This window comes from Hordeum vulgare, chromosome 4H, assembly GCF_904849725.1.
Source record: "Hordeum vulgare subsp. vulgare chromosome 4H, MorexV3_pseudomolecules_assembly, whole genome shotgun sequence".
Classification (NCBI taxonomy): domain Eukaryota; kingdom Viridiplantae; phylum Streptophyta; class Magnoliopsida; order Poales; family Poaceae; genus Hordeum; species Hordeum vulgare.
Genome location: NC_058521.1, coordinates 233,393,943 through 233,405,223, shown reverse-complemented (window position 1 = coordinate 233,405,223; position 11,281 = coordinate 233,393,943). Strand labels below are relative to the sequence as shown.

The 11,281-nt window shown below is 50.4% G+C and overlaps 1 pseudogene; it reads right to left on the bottom strand.

Annotated features, from left to right (window-relative positions):
* Nucleotides 1-2,544: 2,544 nt before the first annotated feature.
* LOC123450417 lies at nt 2,545-6,526 on the bottom strand (annotated as a pseudogene).
* Nucleotides 6,527-11,281: the final 4,755 nt, after the last annotated feature.

Genomic DNA, 11,281 nt, shown 5'->3' with positions numbered 1-11,281 from the left:
TGGTACCTCAAGTCCCATTGGGCCGACAGCAGCCCCCGGGCCTGCGATGCATATGTGCCGCCTACTCGGGACGAAACGGTATGGGCCCAACAAACTGTTGGGCTAGGAGGTGATGCGTGGCGGCTCTCGCGGGGCAAAACGCCCCACGACTCTCAATGCCTCGAAACAGCCGTTCTGGCGATAAAGCCCGTTGCGCCGGGCGTGGCCCCATTACCGCTTCGCAATCCCCATTCGTCCTTCACCCTTGCTTTTGTATCCTCCTTGCCCCTATCGCTCCCCAATCACCACCACCATCGCTCCGAGTCGGAAAGGAAGGAAGAAGGTCGTCGCCCTCGGACCACCGTCCCCGTACGGGTCAGAGCCCGTGCTGCGGAGGACCTTGATCCTCAACGAAGAGGGTCTCGCTAAGGTGCCGCTAATGATAGCTGGTGTGAACAATGAGAACAAGGCGACGAAGATTTGGCAAACAGCACGCCTCGCGGCTCAGCAAGGGGCCACGAGATTCTCCTTCTTTCTGCACTCTATCTTCGCTAGGCTAGTCCCCCCTCCTCCGACTTCTTCAACGTCGTGCTTAGCCACTACCATGTTCAAGTGTTGCACCTTCGTCCGACCTCGATCCTCCTGCTCTCCACTTTTTCCTACCTCTGTGAGTCATTTTTGGGGTGATGTCGTCCGTGGCATTTCTCGAGGAGTTCATCTACGTCCGGCTGACAGCAGTGAACCAGTGCCCGAATTGCGTGTCCTTCCAGATGGCTGCGGGCGTGGGCACGCGAATCATTGACATGCGGCTCCCCGAGGATATGGAAGGCTTCAGGGAGCGCTGGGTGTACATGGACGTGTGTCAGTATAGCCCCCTGCTCAAAGCTCCGGAGGTGCCAGCAATGTAGAGCTCCGATTGGGCGCACTCTAGGCTGGACAACGCCGAACTGGAACCAGCATGGCAAGGATGCGGGTGCTGCAGGCCGGCGGCCTCACGGCGAGCAAGATAGTGAAGGAGTTCACGCACAAACGCATCACCCCACTCCACATGTGCGCGTGCTTGGTCTGGACTCATTCGGGTCTTAAGGACCCCATGAGGTTGAGCGCCGAACGGCTTGACTCGAAGGTGGTGGAGAGGCTGGTCAACATCCTCCTTGTCGCGGAGGTGTCGTTCCCACCGGTAGCAGCGACTCCAATTTACGCCTTCTGCAACCGTGAGCATGTGCGAGCAAGCACGCTGCAGTTTGACCACTGGGGGTTGGTGCCCGCGGGGCATTCAGGGCCCCACGATAATTCGGTCCAAGTGTTGCCGGCACGTGCAGACGAAGTCCGTGCTGAGGTAGAAGCCGCATCCTCTACGGAGAGCGATACGACCGCGCCTCGGCTGGCCTATTACCAACTAACTAGTTGATCGCCCGTGTGTTGCCACGGGACATCATACGCTACGAAAAAGACAAACGATCATGCGTAGATGTGTGTTTCTTTTATAAGGCATGTTAACGTTTACGATGAGATGATATGTTACCGCCTTAGCGTTTACGTTGTGTCTTTTGCTTTTTGTATGGATTAATAACACTCATGAATGGTGAGTTGTTTCCCTAAAAATTCATAATTTGTATTAACCGAACAATTCAAATCAATGCTTCATGTATTTTCCAAACCTGAATTTATTGTAATAACACATCAAAGGGAGTAAAGCAAAAGAACACCCAGTTGGGAAGATGAAAAAAAAAGACTAAGCCATATTAAATTCTAGATGGCTACATGTTATTACATTCTTTTTCTAGTGCCTACACCTTGTACTTACAATAATATATGATCTATTTGAAGTAAAGTAAGTACATTGAACATAATGCTATCTGAATTATTTTGCGCATTAAATACTTTGCTCCAAATTTAGTATCCTTGATTGTGTGGGAATTAGGATAACATCGAGTTACTCGAGAACGAAAAAAGGCAGAAGCATCCTTACATGACAGATAACCTTTGCTATGACATCATAGATGATATTTGCTTTGACCCAACCTATTCATAAAAAGAACTATTATCAGTAACAAGATAAAAAAATGAAACAAGAACAACAACAAAAATGTCATAAGAAACAACTACCGCACAATATGTTAGAAAGATGTGTATTGCAGGAATAAGATCTAGTTCCCTGCAAAAAGGCTAACCTAGATAATGAGTAAACTTACTTAGTCAATCAATGATTCCTCGTGGAGAAGAATCGCTTATTTGCCAACACCTTAAATAACCAGCAGCAAAATAAGCTATATTAAAAAGAGATACTATTATAGTTTACGGTAAAAGAGAAGAATAAGTATGTCAGAAACATTGTCACCATAAATTTCTAGGGAACGTTCTCAAAGTTTTAGCCTCTGTCATTATAGGTTGACTCTGCAGCCTTGTTTTTTTGACTCAACTGGATTCATCATTCCTTCTCCAGATATGTCTGCACTTGCCGCACATAAATTCCTTCCTTGATGCCGCATAAAATTTCTTATACTAATAATGTATAGTGCAGGTTATGGTCAAAGTGCACCTAAGTTCTGGTGAAAATGAATCATCAAAGTGTAACAAAACTTGACAACGTCAATACAGACAGTCCACATTCAGCAACACGTACTGAGAATCTATTATCAAGAAGCACATTTGATGGTTCAAAATTCTGATGCACTACTGGAGGCTCACATGTGTCATGGAGATACCTGCAAGAAGAGCATAAATTTTAAATATGAAGGCAATCCCTTAACAAGCTAAATTAATTATTCATGAAAAAATATTTTGCAGTAGAATGCAGCTTACTCTAAGGCTTTTGCTCAACCAAGAGCAACCTGGAGACGGGCGATCCAAGATAGTGCACTATCTAAGTCCTCTCTTTCATGTAACACATCATGTAGTGTTCTTCTACTGAAGTGGTTATAAACAAGTAACAGCTTTCCATATTCTGCACAGTATCCAACAAGCTCAAGGATGCTAGGGTGTCTAATATCTGATATACACGCAACCAGCTCTAGAAAGTCATCTACTGGTATTCTTCCATTGGCATTGTCTATCTTCATAACTTCCAATAACTGCATAGGATAAAAGAAGATGAGGACAACATTTCAATAAGCATAAACCCCCTTGAGTAAATGAAGCAATACATTCTACATACTTTGCCTTCAGGAAGTTCTGCCAGATATACTTTTCCCAACCTACTCTCTCTTATTAAATGTTCCTCTCCGAAACTATTTGTATATTGCTGAAGTGTTGCAATAGAAAAGAATGTTGCAGATGTCGAGGGACCTGCCCTTGGTGGGGTGCTAGCTCTTTTTTCTGGCCTAAAAATAGGATTAACAATCACTTTTTCAACAGGAGGAGGTGGTGGCGGGCACACTGTTGGCGGCGGCGGTGGTGGAGGTGGTGGTGGGGACACTGGTGGCAGCGGCGGCGGTGGTGGAGGTGGCGGATGTTCCACAGGAAAAATATCCGACTCTGTTGGCTCCAAGTTAATTACACTCTTCTCTCTTTTCAGGAGGCTTCTCAAGAGCAGCTGCCAGCAGTTGATAAATTACATTATACATTTGGACTTAAACAGGTCAACAATATTACAGTATGAATTAGTTGGTCAGATTTACAAGTATCTGTACTTGGTATGGACAAATTTATTTCACGAACATGCTTCCCGTCATGAACCCCAGCTGAGCCTGTTAATGAAACATCATGTACCACAATATAAATAACACAGTAGAACAGATATATTATACAATAGAAAGGTAAGTAAAGTAGACCTTTTTTAACATCATTCATTGACTGTGCTCAAGCCTGCTTGACTTTAGGCTCTTCAACTCTTTGGTGCACCCTTCCCACCTGACTTGTTGTATAATCATGTCTCGACTATCTCTCTTGGTACTTGGACAGGCCAAAGATTACCAGCAGCACAACAACTATGAACAACACAATAGCAAGAAAAACGTATCCAACGGTCTTGCGAGTTGAAGGCTTGTGTTTCCCGGAGGATGATCTGCTGTCTCGAGTTGTGGATCCAGTAGAAGAGCTCGAGGACGTATTAGACAATGAAGGAGTTCCTAAGGGGATGAAGGGGATGATGGTGTTTGTGTTGGTGTAGGGCCTGTCGGTGTTAATGAGGGTGACGCAGAAGGAGCAATGCTGGTATTAAATGGGTTCCCATCCTTTCTGTAGGAAAAAGAATTAGTCAGTTGATAAGCTGTGGACCTAGAACTGCCTTTCTCACATCTCTATCTCTGAATCAGCAATCCAACTTGCGTTGCTTAGAATGGTCAGTGAGATTCACACTTTATTCCCTGTCATTCTTTAAGTTACCAAACTACCATTGATACGAATGACAAACTGTATGTGCAACTCTTACAATGGCTTGCAGCTTGAATACGGTGCGTCCAAAATTTGCCAGCCATGAGTATCCTCTTACTAAGCTAATTATAGGTACTAACCAGCGACCATTAACCGATTGCAAAACAAGGTTCCACTGAAGGACGACACATATATTGGAAGATGAAGCGGAGAGGAGTCGGACCCTTTCCTGAAGCCTCTTGAGTTGGTCTACGTGCTGCCTAGCCTTCTTCTTAGAGCCTCCCGCACCTCCTCCTCCTCCTCAACTTCCTCTCCATCCTCCCACTCATCCTCATCCTCGTCCAAGACGGGCAGGTCCACTGAACGCCGCACGAAGAGAGGAGCGAGTCGATCAGAAAAACGGAGTAGACAGCAGGGGAAGAGAACGCGAAGGGGTGGGAATCGCAACGGATGCGATCGGTCCGCGTCTGGCGTCGCATAACGGCGGAGGAGGTCTGCCGGTGGCGAATTTGAACGGTGGCGGCCATCAGACCAAAGAGGAGGAAAAGTCGAGCGGTTCGACGGCCTGGAGGCACCCGAGGTCTTGGTCGTCCAGGTGGAGGGAGTAGCCGCGCAGGGAAAGGAGGGGAGGCGGCCCTGGCGGTGGAGTGGAGGCCACGACGATGGCTGTGCGTGGCGGCGGCTAGGGTTCCCGTCGAGGGGGATCGTGAGAGCGTGGGGGAAGCAGGTGCGTTCGTGGGTTGTGTTTTTTTGCCTTTTGACGGGTTTGGATGGAAGAGGAAGTGCATAGGAGGGTGATTGCATGTGGGAACGAACGGTTTTTTGTATTGAACCGTTTGGTTTGGTTATTTAATCGCCTGGTTTATGAAGGGATGAAAAAAATTCAGTGCAAGTGCTAGCGGGAGGAAGTGGGGAGGTGGGATCGAGAGGTCGAACCATCGCTCTGGTCGAACCATCACGACGGCAGATCCCCCTTTAATAGTAGAGATGGTAGGGCCCTACCAAGGTAGCGGCAGGGATGCAGGCCTGTCCCGGAACGACGCTCGACGGTTCGCGTCCCTGGGGGAGATTAGGCCTCCGACCCGAGGGGCCTCGCGGCAGGGAAGGCAGCCCCGTCGACAAAAGCCCTGGGAGGAGGGTCAAGCGAACCCGAGGAAGCGACGGTAGTAGTCCCCCTATTTCGATGCTGAGGAGGAGGCAATGGATCCCTAAAGATGAGTGAGTCTACTTGCCCACGCGTTCCACCTTCTCCCCTTCCCCTGTGCTCTCTGCTTTCTTTCGCAAAGCTGGGTTAGAACCCCAAGCGTGTAGGAAGTGCGCACCAACGAGCAATTGCTTCTCCACGAGGCTCATACCAGGCGCTGCGGCGCTGTAGTATGTAACCGATGTCATACTCCCAGGAAAAGCTCGAACGACCTTCAACAAAAGGGTACATGTACCAGAAACCGACACAGGAAGAGGCATCCCAGGGTGAGGATGGCACAGATGCGCCTGAGCCCTAGCACGAGCCGCCCACAGGAGCGGTACTAGCGCCCCTATCGCCCCTTGAGGAGTACGGCCGGGACGCCGAAGTTGATCCCTGGCGATCGTCCCGCCGTCTCTTGGTGCCCTCCCTCCTTCTAAGGGGGGAGGAACTCTGGGTGAGGAATGCGCCGGGGGGAGGAAACCTCTTACTCGGTGTGCGCCCTGAGCCACAAAAGATTGCACAACCCCCTTGAGCCAGCGGTAGCCGCGCCTAGCCCTCCCCAGGCGGCTGCGCAATCGGCCAGAAGGGAAGTCAAGGCGGACCTTGCCCCCCCGAAGGGGAGTGAGGCCTCTCGGTCCGAGAATCTAGATCAACATGCTAATGTACTAGCCCCCTGGCCCTCCAGGCCTCCACGGTCCGAGCTGGGGGAGTCGAGTGCACCGTGGGCACTGTTTGTGGTGAGTCACAACTCACTGCTACAGAACAGGGTCGTGTGCCACGCACGGACGGCTCTCCTCTCCTTGGAGGCCGACCTCGCCACCGAGAATGAGGAGGTCCTCTAGGAGTGGGGGCGCCTTGCAAAGGGCTGGTGGCAGCAGGACGTGGTCGTAAAATTGTGTCACTACGAGGCCGCCGCCCCCACGGCGGGATAGCGAGGGAGCCGTCCGAAAAACCAAGTAGCTCCTTGACGGTGTGATACGAGGCGTCGAAGAGGTTGTTCAGTGCATGGGGGAGGCGGCAGAACATGAGGCCCAACTCACCTCCCATGAGGAAGCGATTTCTCGGCGCGAGAGCAGGGTGATGGTCCTAGAGCGGGAGCTTCTGCTGACCACCATTGAACAAGATCGGCAGCGTGAGCGCGTGGAGAACCTAGAACATGACGTGACGATCGGTGGGGCTTCCTACTAGCAGCATCTCGTGAAATCTAACACCATGCTCGACGAGAGGGCCGCGAGGTGCAAGGTGAAGATTGACGAGTAGGCCCAAGGTGAGATTGTGTGGAGAACTAAGGTTCTTGCCAACAACTACAACAAGAAAGTGCAAAAACAGAAGGAACACTTCCAGAAGAGGCATGGCGAGATCGACGCCGAGGTCGCCAACTCACGAAGCAACTCACATCATCGAAGGTAGAGGTGCTGAGTGTGAAGACGCTTCAGGCCACCACCCACTAGGAGGTGGAAGAACTACAGGGCAGGTGGGAGCCGCCAGTGATGAGGCGTAAAGGAACCGTGACGAAGCCGCCCAGAGACGCAGAGAGCAGCACCAGTGCTCCAAGATGTTCCGAGAGCTCACGGAGCATGCACGTTGTGTGGTGGACGCCTTATTCATCAAGAGGGTGGAGGATCCCCTGGAGACCGATAATGCCAGCTATATGTCCTTCTTCACAAGGCCCATGGATCAGCTAGAGGTGGGATCCGGTCGGTGGAATGAGATTCGCGACACAGAGTGTCGCGATCTTCTGGCCCAAGCATCCACCCGTACTTTTAGCAACTTGGTGTGCAATGACAGCCACTTCAACCTTGTCCATGTACTCTTCCATCCCGAAGGTTCTTCGTGGCGAACCCACGAGGGCGATGCAAGGCCCTGTGGATAGCCTACTGGAGTTGTTCTCCCCCGAAGGAGAGGGGTCTGAGGAGGACAACGATGCCACCATGGACGACCCGGTCATGGTAGAGCCTCCTAAGGTCCCCCCGTTTTTACCCTGTAATAGAGTAGGCGTAGAACAAGAGGAAGCGAAAGTATGCTCTGATGACACTTTTGTGGTGAGGACTTAATGCTCGTGACATTTTGTGCACTTCTGCTTTTTCCCGAGGCCCTACTTCCCTTTATGCGTTCTTTTCGTGCCCTTAACTAGGATAAAGGGAAGTAGGGCATCGGGACCATCGCTAGGGTGCTCGAAACTAGGGCTCGTCGACGCCCGATGGTGTAGGTCTCTTAGGGATGGTGAGGGACCCTGAAGCACGATGGTCAGAGTCCCCACCCCCTTGATGCACATGCATCTTGTGCCAAGGAAACTAGGAGTCTCTGATAAGGAAACAAGAGGGAAAGGACCCGAGGGGTGCGGTTAAACTTAGCTGGCGAATCCTTTTGCATGTCGGGCGCTGCCCACGTGGTCTCTTGAGGAGGATCTCCTCAAGATTTCGATGGCCTGCGCCAGGGAAACTGCCAAGTTTTGCAAGGGGTTCAGCGGGGCGTGCTCACGAGGTCATCGGTGGGTTTCATGCGAGGAGACAAAGGCACCAAGGACATGATGAGGTGATGTACACGGGATGAGGTCCGTGTGCCAGAGCTCGGTCGCTTGGGTTTTGCAGTGCTGGAGGGACTAACCCGATCATAGACATCGTGCCTAACCGCCGCTCGCGTGACATACACGGGGAAGTTCACAAATGCAACACATCACCCTGGCGTACTCGGGTGCAAGTACACAGGTATTCTGAATAGAGATGAGCTTTACAAATGCAAGAAGTTTATATAACAGAAAGATGCATGTTACCGCGTTAGATGCGGGTCGACGTGAGGTTTTGTGCAGCTAAAAAGCGCCCTCAAAATGACGGAGATGTTGTCGTGTTTGACATAGATTAGTGTGAGGTATATGCAGCTGAAAAGCGCCCTCAAGGATGACGAAGATGATGCCATGTTTGACATGGGTCAGCCTAAGATTTTGCAACTGAAAAGCACCCTCAAGGATGGCGGAAATGTTGTCGTGTTCGACATGGTCAACCTGAGGTTGATGAAGCTGAAAAGTGCACTCAAGGATGATGGAGATGACGCCGTGTTCGACACGGGTCAACCCGTGGTTGATGCAGCTGAAAAGCACCATCTTGTAAAAAAGTACGCCATGTCTCAGCATGGGGTTTCTGTCAACGCTGAGCATGGGGTTTCCACACAAGTGGGTAGGACATTTCCACTAGCACGGAGCATGGGGCTTCTACAAAAGTGGGTAGGAGAGTTCCACCAGCACTGAGCATGGGGTTTCCATGAGAGGGGGAATGGTCTCTCACCTGTTGAAGGCATCATGGGTAGAGAGAGCCCTGGAGAATGTACAACTCCGGCTTGCTCGTATACGTGCAACACAGATAGAACTTACGGTGATGGAGGGTGTTCCATGTTTTTAGTACCGGAAGACCCTCCGCCATCATTCGTAAGGCCGGGGGGGTCGGCGGTTGTACACCACATCCGGTATGTGGGACTCCAGGCTCATGCGCGCCAGCCTTGCGGAGATTGCTGCGGCATTTTGCATGCCGAAAGGTGTGGACATGAGTCGAGATGAAGGAGAGATGGGCCTCACAAGGCGGATGTGTTGAGAAAGGCGAAGTCGACGCACATGCACCTCGCACCGTGCAGCTTGGAGATGGTGTGGTCCTCACGATCGGCCTAGGCTAGGGTGCTCCATGGATGATTTCTGCGTCTTGGGCCTTTCTGATGGGTCGTGTGCTTTGGCGAGCGGCTTGGTTGTGCTCGATCAGCTCCCCCGGCAGGCCTGGCATGCCTGGTGCCATCCATGACGTCGCACGGGGGCCTGCCTAGTTGGGCAACGAGTGTGCATTCCTATTTGAGTGAAGGGCCTACACTACCCCCATCCGGCCACACCTCCTTGGTCTTGGCGTGCTCCTGAGGGAGTAAGGGCCTCTTCTTCAAGGGTGTCTCTTTGGGAGGCCTCAGGGAGTCCTCATTGTGAGGGTACTTGATGGCGGCAGCATTATAGGCGTGATCGAGGGTGTACACAACGTCCTTCCCATCGCAGCAGATGGTGATGATGCCGCCGCAATTGGGCATCTTGACGATATTGTAGGCATGGTGGGTCACAACCATGAACTTGGAGAGCGTTGAGCAGCCTAGAGTGGCGTTGTAGCCTTGTAGGGCACGCGAATATGCGCTACATCAGAATCAATTAACTCCACGTGGTAGTTCTCGTGGATGCCGAAGGTGACAAGAAGGCGCACCTGCCCCGGGGGGATAGTGTAGCTGTCGGTAACACCTGAGAAGGGACTCGTGGGCTTCACGCTCTCGCAGGGCACTTCAAGTGTCTCGAAGGTATTTACGGAGAGAACGGTGAGCCCTGCCCCGCCGTCGATGAGCGTCTTGGTGTGGTCATAGTGGGAGTGCACTGCAGTGGTGGCACCCACACCCTTTGTGGAATTGGGGTGGTCACTGGCATCGAAGGCGACGGGGAGTACAACCGACTTGAGGCGGCCAGCAGACTTGAGCACGGGGTGATCCACATTCACCTCACAAGAGATCTGCTTGAAGTGGCGGTTCACTAGTAGAAAACAGGGCACTGAGCCAACAACATTTGACCTGGATTGGATATAAACCGGTTCTAAAGGGTCTGTCCGCTGGGCCCCCTCCCTGCAGCAAATGGCCGGAAGGCCTTTAGGACCGGTTTGTAACACAAACCGGTCCTAAAGGTTTTTGGACCGTTTGCTGCAGGGAGGGGGGCCCAGTGGACAGACCCTTTAGAACCGGTTTGTATCACAAACCGGTTCTAAAGGTTTTCTCATTTTTGCAGCAACTGCAGGGCCCCGCTGTCAGACCCTTTAGAACCGGTTTTTGACACAAACCGGTCCTAAAGCCCTCCTCTCCTTCCTCCCTGAGCACCCTATATTCCACCCATTTTTTCTAGCTCGAGCTCAACTCCATTTTTGCTCTCTCCTTCCTCTTGGGAGCTCTAATCCATCCCCATTTTTCTCCACCATTTGTCAAGATTGTTGGCACCCATCGGTCCTATGGTTAGCATCAACATTCCCTCTTCCGGCATTGCAAGTTTTGCTCGTTTTCTTGCTCATTTCATTTTTGTTGTGCTAGCTAGGTGTTTGATGAAATGCCTAAGCTAGAGAGAGTTCATCATTTGTTATGTATACATATGCAATTTGAGCTCAAATTAAATTATGATTTGTGGTTTTTTTTAGTGTCGCGCGCCTTGTCCCCTTCCTCACCGCCGTCGATCGCCCCGTCACCGACACAACCTTGGTAAGCCTATTGTTTTTATTTACCAAAACAAATTTTGATTTGTATGATTTACATATTTACTTGTATATAATTTTCTTATTGTGTAAGATTTTTTTTATATGTATAGCGTCATGGTTTTGATATCCGTCCCCGTTGGCCCTCGTCCAGTCTATGATTCGGATGTGGTATATTATCTTTTATAACTACATATTTTCATTTCCTGATTATATGACAATTAATTACGCCGACCAACTTGACATAGATATTTTTATCTAGGAGGTAGTGGAACCGGAAATGCCAATCGACCCTATTGGTGAGAAGTTACACTTAGTTGAACAAGAAAATGTTGCCCTGAAAGAAAGATTGAAAAAACTGAAGAAAGGTTGGAAAAAACTGAAAGAGAGAAGATGACCTTGGAAAAGGTTCTTGCCGGTGTCGTCGATGGTCACAAGAGCGAGATGGACGCAATGCGTCTGAAGATTAGAAAGATTAGAAAATATGCAATTAGTAAAGAGGCTTGGTATCATTATGCCGTCGGGTCAATTGTTACCTTTGTTGCGATTTTGATCGCAT